We start from the raw sequence: 12,601 nt of genomic DNA on the forward strand, positions 1-12,601 counted from the left end.
TAGTTGGCAACACATTCAATTCCATGTGCGTTGAGATCTAGGGGACTGTATGAGATTGGGCATGTGATCCACAGTTCTGGCTCTGTGGTGACAAAATACCATGGCACTTATTGTAAAAATCAAGGTGTTGACTCTGGTGTGCTGGCTAAATTCCCAACCTGGCTCCTCCAATTTTCATGGTCATCTAATCATCTCCAGATTCAATTGCTGCAATCATTCCTCACCTCTTCCCTGTCATATGTGGTAAGTCACATTTGGTGGGTGATTTACATTGGTGGTGGATGGAAACATTCATAATACCTGCCAAGCTTCCTTAGGCATGAAGGAAACATGGGAAACATCCCCCTCGGCAGGTGCCGCTCGCTGTGGGAAGTGTATAAACCCTCCCCGGGAAGTCTGTCAGGCGTGTTGACACTAGTCATAAACACTGCTGACCTGTGGCCATGCCTCTCTACTTCTTCATCAGCTAGCTTCACCTGGACAACCACAGAGGAAGGTTAAGAGCTGAAGTCATCCACATTACATCAGTACTGCAGCTGAGCACACACACTCCCTGGTCAACACAGACACAGCTCAAAGTACTATACGTGAATGATTGGATTCCACTGACCAAAATAAACATTGACTTGTTTCAGCGATCTTTGCCTCAAGAAATACTGTAGTGTTCTCGTGCAGAATGATAAATATACACTGAGTGTACAAAACATTAGGAACACCTTCCTAATATTGAGTTGCACCACCTTTCCCACTCAGAACAGCCTCAATCCGTCGGGGCATGGACTCTACAAGGTGTTGAAAGTGTTCCACAGGAAAGCTGGCCCATGTTGACTCCAATGCTTCTCACAGTTGACAAGTTGACTGGTAGTGAATCTCTACTCCGAATAGCTCGTTCCATCTCATACCACAGATGCTCAATTGGATTGAGATCTGGTGACTGGGCAGGCCACTGCAGTTAGCTGAATTCACATTCATGTTCATGGAACCATTCCTGGACAATCCTAGCCTTGTGGCATGGAGCTTTATCCTGCTGAAAAAATCCATTCACAGATAGATACACTGCTGCCATGAAGGGATGCACCTGGTTGGCAATGATGTTCAGATATTCTGTGGCATTCAAATGTTGCTCCACTTTTATCAAGGGGCCCAATGTGTGCCATGAAAACAAACCCCACACCATCACACCATCACACCACCCCCACCAGCCTGCAATGTTGACACGTGACATGATGGATGCATGTGGTTTTCTCCATACCTTAGTCCTCCTGTTAGCTTGAAACAGCAGGAATCAGGATTCATCAGACCAGGCAATGTTTTTCCAATTCTCCAGTGTCCAGTGTTTTTTGTTCCTTAGCCCACTGCAACTGCAGTTTCTTGGTTTTCCTGAAAGAAGTGGAACTCTGCAAGGTCGTCGGCTGCCATACCCCATTCGTGTCAAGGTACGATGAGTTGTTCATTCTTGTATAGGTCTTTGGGCACTAATGTTGTTACGGAATGTCAGTTGACTAACTGTAGCCCGTCTGTTGCTCTGCACAATTCGTGTCAGCCTCCTTTGTCCTTTGGGTGGTGGACCATTCTTGATACACACGGGAAACAGTTGAGTGTGAAAAACCCAGCAGCGTTGCAGTTCTTGACACACTCAAACAGGTGGGCCTTGCACCTACTTCCATACCCCGTTCAAAGGCACTTAAATATTTTGCCCATTCACCCTCCGGATGACAGATATACACAATCCATGTCTCAATTGTCTCAAGGCTTAAAAATGATTATTTAACCTTTCTCCTCCCCTTCAACCTACACTGATTGAAGTGGATTTAACAGGTGACATCAATAAGGGATCAAAGCTTTCACCTGGATTCACCTGGTCAGTCTATGTCATGGAAAGAGCAGGTGTTCCTAATGTTTCGTACACTCAAAAAATTACACGTGACACTTTAACTAAAAGTTATTTACCTTGTCTGTTAGCTCGTTGGAGCTGTTCTTGAGCGGTTTGAGAGCTTCAAGTTTCTTGGCGTCCACTAAGGACTTAACATGGTTGGTCCTTAGCATGGTTCACACACAACCGCACAACCCCCCCCCAGGAGGCTGAAAAGACTTGGCATGGGTCCTAAAATCCTCAAAAAGTTCTACAGCTGCACCATCAAGAGTTGCGTCACCACTTTGTATGGCAATTGCACCGCCCTAGACCGCAAAGTGTACAAAGGGAGGTGCGGACAGCCCAGTATATCACTGCTGCCGAGCTCCATTCCATTCAGGACCTCTATATCAAGCGGTTTCAGAGGAAGGCCCGAAAAATTGCCCCCCCAAAACATTTGCTGACTCTGCTACCGTCCGGCAAACGGTACCGGAGCATCGGCTCTCGGACCAACAGGCTCCGAGACAGCTTCTACCCCCAAGCCATAAGACTGCTAAATAGCCAGACTGCTAAATAGCCAGACTGCTAAATAGCCAGACTGCTAAATAGTCAATTAATGGTACTCAGACTATTTGCACTGACACTATGCACACTCACTAGACGTTATATACACACCATATACACACTCACTAGACTTTATATACACACCATATACACACTCACTAGACTTTATATACACACCATATACACACTCACTCACACACACTACACTGTTACACTGACACAAAACCCCCATAAATTCACAAACCCTACATATGCACACACACACATAACACACACACGTATACCGACACAACACAAACACACATACATACACACATGCACACTCACACACTTTTACAATCATCATTTGCTGGTGCTACTGTATTCTTCATTTTACGCTTATTATTATCTATCCGAATGCTTCGTCACTTTGCCCTGCATTCATGTACAAATCTACTTCAAGTACCTCATACCTCTGCACATTGATCTAGTACTGGTACTCTCTGTATAGAGTATAGCTCCATTCTTGTGTATTTTATTTTATTCCTCTTGTGTTAGTTACTATTTTATTTGTATTATTATATTTAAACTCTGCATCGTTGGGAAAGGTTCATAAGCAATTTCACTGTAAAGTCTACACCAGTTGTATTCGGTGCATGTGATAAAGAAGATTTGATTTGACTTGAGATGTATTCTGTACCATGCACTGTGACACATGCTTTTTTTGTTGCTATATAGGCAACACTGATTGGATTTCTCTAGTGCCGCTTAATATTTCACATAAGATTACTGTCATTACCATTGTAAGCACAACCCTGAGTCGACAAAGTTGCACTCAAGCAGGTTAATTATCATTTGGCACAGCAGAGCGAAAATTTTTCTGTAATGGAATTCTATGCTAGAGAGTTTAAAAAAATGCATTATGGTATGTATGCTTTGCAGCAGAATATTGTAATACTGTACATTTGGTTACGTTGAGATGAATGGGGTGTGGCCAGGTTTATCTGGAGAATATGGCTGAGCTGAGGCAGGTTAGTTTAATGAGGGCCAAATAGACTGGATTATTTTGTATGTACTCTCCTAATCCCTCAGAGAAGTCCCGGTCACTTGCCAGCCAACCGTTGTCTTCTGAAAATGAACTCTTAGCTAAATAAATAGGGAGGTTTTAAGTTCTCTAGGTCATAATTTATTGCTGGACGGCAGCAAATGTCTGATCGCTTGTTAAAAGCCTCCAAATGTTCAGACCCGGGCGATGACATTCATTATTTTCATCGTTTCCTCTTGTACTAACCATTTGATCTCAAGTACATACTTTAATAACTTTTCCATAAAAATAAATGGGATGGCGATTGTGTTAGCAGCAGTCTCTCTTTCCTCGGGGGCATTAGGGACAAAACGCTTGTGATTAATAATTCATATTTCCTATTTGATCCCCATCATCATAGAAATCGTTTCCTCCAGCTTTATCCCCTTCGGTCCAAAAAACTGCAGTCTCCTGAGCCCTGCACACCTCGCCTGTCCTGTAAATTAACACATTAATAATGTTTCTATTGCCCTTGCTGTCATTGATATGTACTGCAGTACGTAGACCCATGTGTTGTTGGGAGATGGGAAATGGAGAAAAAAAACACACCATTTGCGAGTGCAGATAGACTTCAAGTACCTGGATTAGATATCATCTAGCAGTGTTATTACCGAGAGCACCCTCCTTGTGTGAAGTCATTGAGCTCAGGAGGGATCTGCCTTAGCAGAATGAGCCCAGGCCCTGACCATGGTTCACTTCATAACACCTAGGTGCCCTTAACACACCCTCAAGGACAGATGATCCAGGACAAAGTGGTGAATCGAAATGGAATGTAGAACGAAAAGCAAAGGTTGCGAGTTCGAATCTCATCACGGACATATTTAGCAATTTTTCAACTACTTACTACTTTTTAGCTACTTTGAAACTACTTGGCATGTTAGCTAACCCTTCCCTAACCCTAGCCTTAACCCATTTAACTAACCCTTCCCCTAACACTAACCTTAACCCTTTAACCTAGCTCCTGAACTTAAACTTAACCCTAAACCCTAGCCTAGCCACCTAGCTAGAATTCGTAAACATATAAGTTTATCAAATTTCAAATCAAATCAAAACAAAGTTTATTTGTCACGTGCGCCGAATACAACAGTGAAATTCTTACTTACAGGCTCTAACCAATAGTGCAAAAAAGGTATTAGGTGAACAATAGGTAGGTAAAAAAATAAAACAACAGTAAAAAGACAGACTATATACAGTAGCGAGGCTATAAAAGTAGCAAGGCTACATACAGACACCGGTTAGTCAGGCTGATTGAGGTAGTATGTACATGTAGATATGGTTAAAGTAAAAAGAGGGGTTGGGGGGAGGCACACAATGCAAATAGTCTGGGTAGCCATTTCATTACCTGTTCAGGAGTCTTATGGATTGGGGGTAAAAACTGTTGAGAAGCTTTTTTGTCCTAGACTTGGCACTCCGGTACCGCTTGCCATGCGGTAGTAGAGAGAACAGTCTATGACTGGGGTGGCGGGGGTCTTTGACAATTTTTAGGGCCTTCCTCTGACACCGCCTGGTGTAGAGGTCCTGGATGGCAGGCAGCTTAGCCCCAGTGATGTACTGGGCCATACGCAATACCCCCTGTAGTGCCTTGCGGTCAGAGGCCAAGCAATTGCCGTACCAGGCAGTGATGCAACCAGTCAGGATGCTCTCGATGTTGCAGCTGTAGAACCTTTTGAGGATCTAAGGACCCATGCCAAATCTTTTTTTGTTTCCTGAGGGGGAATAGGCTTTGTCGTGCCCTCTTCACGACTGTCTTGTGTTTGAACCATTCTAGTTTGTTGTTGATGTGGACACCAAGGAACTTGAAGCTCTCAACCTGCTCCACTACAGCCCCGTCGATGAGAATGGGGGCGTGCTCGGTCCTCCTTTTCCTGTAGTCCACAATCATCTCCTTAGTCTTGGTTACGTTGAGGGATAGTTTGTTTTTCTGGCACCACCCAGCCAGGTCTCTGACCTCCTCCCTATAGGCTGTCTCGTCGTTGTCGGTGATCAGGCCTACCACTGTTGTGTCGTCTGGAAACTTAATGATGGTGTTGGAGTCGTGCCTGGCCATGCAGTCGTGGGTGAACAGGGAGTACAGGAGGGGACTGTAACATATTGTACGTTTAGCAAATTCGTAACATTTTGTACATTTGTAAATTCGTAACATATAATGCGCATTGTAATTTGTAACATATCATACAAAACGGGTGATGGGCATACACAAATGGATACATATCATACGAACATTAGATATCTTACTATATGGAGTATCTCGGCTTTACAGACAGAATAATAAGAAATGCTCTGAGACCAGGTTGCATTATGAGGCAAAGCCAATCCATATCACAGCCTTCCTCTTTCCTCAGCTAAAATCCATGGAAACAATCAGTGATGTTCTTATACGTCTGTCCTTATGCTAGCGGGGCATCCATCACTTAATCCAATTAGAGGGAAAGTTTCATTCTTTATGTTAACTAATTCAATTCCATGTATTTACAGCCTTGCTGTATTTAAGGCATGGCTGAGTGGCACACAGATGTCTGTTTAGGACTCTTGCTCCTGTGATGTGCCAGGTTCCTGCCTGTCTTTCAGAGCTTAATGGGAAACCCTAATGGTAGGGCAGAGATTGGAGATTAAAACAAATAGTTGCATTTAAAAAGCTATCTGAAAAAGGTTTGCAGCACATTGGTCATCTCGTATTAATTTGAGGCCCGGTTGTTATAAACCTCAGAGGAAATTATGCTTCAGAATGAGAGTGCTACATTTTTACAGCAAAGCATGACTGTATTGGTTGGTGTTCTACGCATTTAATCAAGACAGAATATAATTCAAATTGTCAGGGGACATTGATAATTGCAGTATATCTCATCTTCTTGAATTATGAGGCTTTTAACTGAGTCAGGAAGGTAAATATACATGGGGAGATACGTGATAATGGATGGATGGATGTTAATATCCTCGTGGCAATGCTGTAGTCTTCAGATGTATCATTTGGGGACTATTGAGAGAGATAAAACCATAATGTTGAGGCCACATAAAATCCATAGTCACCAAAAAGTATACAGACGCCATGTTGTTTATGACCATACATCTGTTGCCTATAACAACACATTTCCTAACACAATAAAGCTGTTTATTAAACACGTCCACGGGATATAAATTCAGACTAACTGATACTGAGATGATTCGAAATATATACGTCTAGGATGACATTCCCTCTGAAAAGATATACCTCAGCTGGACACACGTCCACAGTAACATGCCAATCAAAACAACCTCTTCTATTTCACCATCATAAAACATGGATCGATATCAATAATATAACCTCCTGTACAAATACCACCATTTTGAATGTGCAACATAGTTTATTCCAATTATGAGATTCCCATCAGGCTTCCCAGTAAAGTCGGTGCAGTTAATTCAACAAAAGCTCAAATCTATGACTGCCCTTACGTCTGTAGCTGACCTTCAGCCCTGGCAGTTGTCATCTTTGTTCTGTCCACATCGAACATCTGAGTAGTTCTGAACACTAAAGGCTTCTCTCTAACCCAGTTGGAACTTTATTCTTTAAAGACACGCCGTGTTTGATGGTAACTGGCAGATGTGCTATCTCCTTCATTTCTGATGATCAAAGGGATGCCTTGTGATACATGTTCACATCACATTATCAATAGATATTGGTGGCAACTAGGTCTAATTGAACTGATTAAGTATGCTGTCCGTTCCCAGCACACAGCTTTGGTAGAGCTCCAGCTGTCCCTCCCTTTTCATGTAAAAAGGGATTTTTTTTTTTTGTTAATTGTGGAAGGAACACAAACTTTTGAAAGCAAGATTTTTAATATGATTGATCTTAACTACTTAAAACAGAGTGCATGCAATTTACGCCCCTGCACACTGAAATTAACAATTTGCTTTGAGAATTCCAGAAAATAGCATATGCTTCTCTCTCAGAGAAACCCATGCCAGGCAAGCTAAAATAAATTGAGTATTCCCGGAGTCAAGGAAGACTAGTGATATCTGACAAGCAGAGTTTTGAGAGAAATAAGTAATCCGTTTTTGAGAATGTTTTCAATGCATCGGTAAGTAACGGCATAGAGAAACCACCTGTATTGCATTGTGAATGTATTTGTAATCATGTATTGAACTGTAAACGCTGCTACAATATTAGGAGTTGTGAGCTGTACAAAATGCTTATTGCATTGGTGCATTTACAATGAATGGTGATATGTCACATCAGTGTGTTACAGAGGCATCGGAGTTCACTGCAGATGAGTCTATAAGCCTGCCCACTGTACCAATCTACATAACACAGAGTATCATCGTTAGCCTCTACAGTAGGTATGAAATATTGCAAGTGGAATTCCCTAGCATTATTGATATTTGTGCTATAAACATACATCTGAGCTGGTAATGACTGTCATTAGGGTCCAGACAGTGTAATGTCATAAGGAATATTAGCAAAAATTAATTGTTGGTGTTTTTCAGCACCATACTATCATCCTCAATAAAAATGAAACGATATGATTGAGAAATGAATCAACTTCTCAGCGGTCTACACAAGCATGTCTAAAAGAAACATAAGCTTGTGCCGCTAATGGACTAAAGAATGTCTAATGTTGTAATCTTGAGCAGAGAGACACAACCTGAACAAAGTATTCTTAACATATTGCTAGCATGACACTAATGACATGAAAACACAGTGTGCCTACTCTCTCGCTACTCTTTCTCTACTATTGCTATTCTCTCTCGTCTCTCTTTACTTTCTCTCTCTCCCTCTCTCCCTCTCTCCTTCTCTCAGACAGGATTAATTCTAGAGTCCCCTGTGCAGACAAGCCGATTGGGGATTTGCCACACAATAAGCTCAACCCTTTATAATTGCCTTTGGTAACAGAGAGAACCATGTAATATGCAGGAAAGAATCTGGACAGAGGGTCTGAGTCTGAGGTATCCAAAGGACCAAAGAAAGAAGAAGGAAATAACACTGGTGAGAGCTCAAGCCTATATGTTTCTGTCCTGCTGTGCACATAGCAGGCTGCGGGTACAGTACAGTACCAGCCTATCCAGTGTTGAGCCTCTGTGTGGATTCTGCAGGGACATGATGCAGTTGAGCAGCGGAGGGGAGCTGACATGCACCTTTATCACACGGCTTAGGGAGACTGAGGCTGCACATAGACAGGGCCCAGTGATGGATGTGCTGCAGGCCTTGCCTCCCCTCTTCCTCTGACAGAGCTGCTGTAATCTGTTACAGTGGAGCCTCCATTAACTTCCTGACACATGCGCAGCTGCACTCACCGTCACTGACCCCGCACTGGCTCCTCTGCATTCTACAACTCCATTCAGGCTCTGATGGAGAGGAGATAAAGACATCTGGATATGTGCATGCAACATGCAGGCTTTGTGTAATTAGTATAGAGATCCTGCAACCATGTCTATCCTCCCTGCCGGTTAAGATGGTATAGAAGTGCACTTCTAGTGGAGATACCTGAGATCCAACCAATGGTGACTTCTAACATGAGGTACTAGTGAGAACCTCCAAATCATTCCAAATGACTCATAAAGGGCAGATAACATATCTTTGTGTTGACTCGGGAAACCGTAGATTATGTTCACTTCTATGTCTAGGATCAAAGCTATATATAGAGATCTCTATCGGTTGAAGCCTGCTAATCCTTTCCTCTTCCAGGTATACATCAAACGTGAAATATCAAATGAACTGAGACCTGTTTCAGAAGTCCATAATAGCAACGGTGTAAAAGGGGTCCTGTAGTCAGAGCTTGCACATGTCCTGGGTAAAACCCGATCCTTGGTCACTGCACCCATCCATGACAGCTCAGTAGGCAGCAAGTGAGTCTTGGAATCTGTCCAAGCTGTGTGATCACTGAGACAATGTGGTTCATACCTATACTTAGCGCTATGCACAGGCAACCCTAATGACTTCGGAACACTATTCTAATGATATAACATCAGATGTCTTGCTACGAAAGGAGGACACTTGTAGGGGTGACGGATGGAAAACGATGACGACATAGTAATGGTGGTGTCTGAAACCCAGTCTGATGGTTAGGCTCTAAGGCAGGAAAAATACATCCTAACATTTAATAGCTCTATAAAAAGGGACAGCATTTCTATTGACGCACTCAGTGAATTGCGTTGGGATGCTACCCTTAGATCAAGAATTGATAATCACTCGTTTATGTATGCAAAGCCAGACGATTTACTTCCACCCTGGGTCAACCTAATCCCCAATGCCTATAATTGAAGTCAATCATGGGCAGTAGTGGCAATAGGCTTGTGCTACAAAGACCACTACCTGCATTTATTTGAAGACACAAACTCAATTAGCCTGAATCTGAGTTTGAATTCTTGAACTCATTCTGTGTTACTCAACAATGAGGCATGCATGGTTGGTGGGATGTGCCACAGAAGCCATTCAATCGCTGATTTTAAAAAATCCACTATAATTTTGATTAGGGGATGAAAGACAAAGCTCATTTTCATTGAAATCCCTTAAAATCAGGGATTACCGTGTTTTACCCTCAATCCCACGCTGACCTTTCTGTACCTTCATGTTAAGCACATCCCAATGAACGTTTCAGCATATGTGAAAAGGTCATTTGAGGTACGGCTATGGCATGGGATTTCACTTTGATTAAACTAAGCCAACATGATGACAATGTCATAACGATTAATAATCTACTTGATCATTTTTCTGTTATGACAGTAAGACACAAGATTCATTTGAGATATTCATTAATTTCATAAATCTATTTCATGATTACAGTGCATTACAATCGCTGGCTTTATTTTCTCATTGCCGTATGACAAAGACTAATGTTCTTATTAGGCTCAGTCTACTGAAAGTCAACTACTATACTATTTTTACTTGGTCTAAAATATATTGATATACGAGGTTTAGACGGTCACAGTTTCTCATAGGCACTATAAATGTACGCATAAAGATGACGGACATGTCTATCCCCCACTGTTTCAGCCGCGGGCCACACAGGAACACTGAAAATCGATTTAACACCCCATGGTTTATGATCTTCCCTCACCAGGAGTGCTTATACAGCACATGACCTCTGACCCTGGACTGAATTTTCTACACTTGCTCCCTGCTCTTGTCTTTGATGTAGTCCTGAAAACCCTTTAGGCCAAAACATCACTGGACAACTGAGGTCACTAAATATCCTTCACTTCTTTTTCTCCCCCATCCAATTTTCACCACAATCAAATCTCAGATGCAGCCGTACAGTAGGGCATCTGGACCCTGAGGGGGTGGCATTCAACAATCCAATAATAACCCTGAGCATCCTGTAATGAATCGTTGTCACTAACAATGTTGTGTACTTCCTTGCCGTACCAACAAAGGTGAGAGTTCATTTGTTTTCATGAGTTGTATCCAGGGGAGCAGCAAGACAAATTGTAGACCTGTGTGGGAGCAGCAGTGCTATTTGGCTGAATGCCTTGTCCTGCTGAAACCTTCCCCAGAGTGCCCTGTGCTGGCATCAGGTTCCATACAGGGGAAAGGAGAGGGGCTATCGGCTCCTGCCCACACAAACACAATATAACATGCAACATACTTTACTGAAGCAGGCTGCTCAAGTAACTCAGTAATCTAAAACCCAGCATTGCTGGCACATGATAATTAAGGTCATCCGCTGGTATCTGTTTGCCAGCCAACAAAACAATTCTTTCAGGGAGATAATGATATGGCGCTGTGTCCATGGTGAGTGATCTAGCGAGGAGGCATTTGACAGAAATGGAGACCTTTGGCTGGGAAGGAATAAATCTTTAGATTGATCTATCACATTAATCTCTCGCACTCTGGCTTGTCAAATGTTTTCACAATCTGTCTATTTGTTGGTTGACCCCTCATTTGTTGCTAGAGGCTGGAGTTGGAGTATCAGGTCTTCAGTTCATACATCCTTTGCAATACAATTAATCTGTTCTTTGTTGTTCATTGTTGACAATTGCAGAGTTACTCTGTATCTTAAAATTATACTCCAAATTGCGACAATATATTGTATTTCCTTATATTCCCATGTTGGATTTCATATTGAACTGCTTCCATGGGTATCGTTCGGAAATGAATGAGTGAATGAATAAATTCATGAATAAATCAATGAAGTACACGCGTACCTAGATGCACAGTACATTTACAGCCATGTAATGGAGAATTCTTAATGGCATGCCCAGTGTTCTTGTATAGCAGCAGCTAGTGTTTTCTCTCTTGTCAGACGGAGGAAGTAGACTTTTATGGAAATGAGGAACTCTGCCACAGGGGTGCACATGGTGAATGAGGCACTAGATACAGTCAATCTATATTTGCTATTCATCATCTTTTTTTTATGGCCCTGTTTTGAGTTCCAATTTCAACATTCTTCGCTTCTGCCTTTCATCTATCTTGGAGTTGCTGCAATTCACACTTCGTCTTTCAATTCATTCCTGTCTGATGTAGTCCTTGGTTATCAGTTCACCTCATGCTTTTCCTCCTCACTCGCACATCTAAAAGGTTGAGAGATGACTCACAACTCCACTCACTTCAGTGAGAGCCGAGGCAAAGGCCTTTTTCTATCACCTTTCAAAACACCCTCCTCTTATTAAATGCCCACACATACATTCTATTTCATCCCGAACAAGAAGCAGGGGGCATTTTCATGCTGTTAACATCATAAATCTGAACTAGATTAAAAAGTGCTACTCTAGTGTTCGGGTGGGTTATACACCGTCATTATTCACCTTGGTGGAGTGGATGGACCATCCAGCCTCAAAGAAAAGAGAGCATAGATAGACCAAGCTCAGCTCTCACTCATCCCTGCTCCGCCAGTGCCATCTGCTGTTCACCGAAAGCTTCGCCACATCTTTCCCTCCCTCACTGCACTCCTCACTATTCAATTACTGGCTTTGCGAATCTACTCTGGCTCAGTGATCAACACCTATTTTCTGCAAATGTCAACAAGCATTGTGTTTACCGCTCAACAATTACAGAATACAATAACTAGTTTTCAGACAATGCATATGAAGCAGAAAAGCGTTAACCCCCAGTATGTTGATGAGACTGGAAACGGAGAGTAAAAACAACAAATAACCCCGGTTATTCTCATTTACTGTGTCAGGCCCTGGGTAAATGATCAGTGTACACT

Source organism: Salvelinus namaycush, chromosome 3 (assembly GCF_016432855.1).
Source record: "Salvelinus namaycush isolate Seneca chromosome 3, SaNama_1.0, whole genome shotgun sequence".
Taxonomy (NCBI): Eukaryota; Metazoa; Chordata; class Actinopteri; order Salmoniformes; family Salmonidae; genus Salvelinus; species Salvelinus namaycush.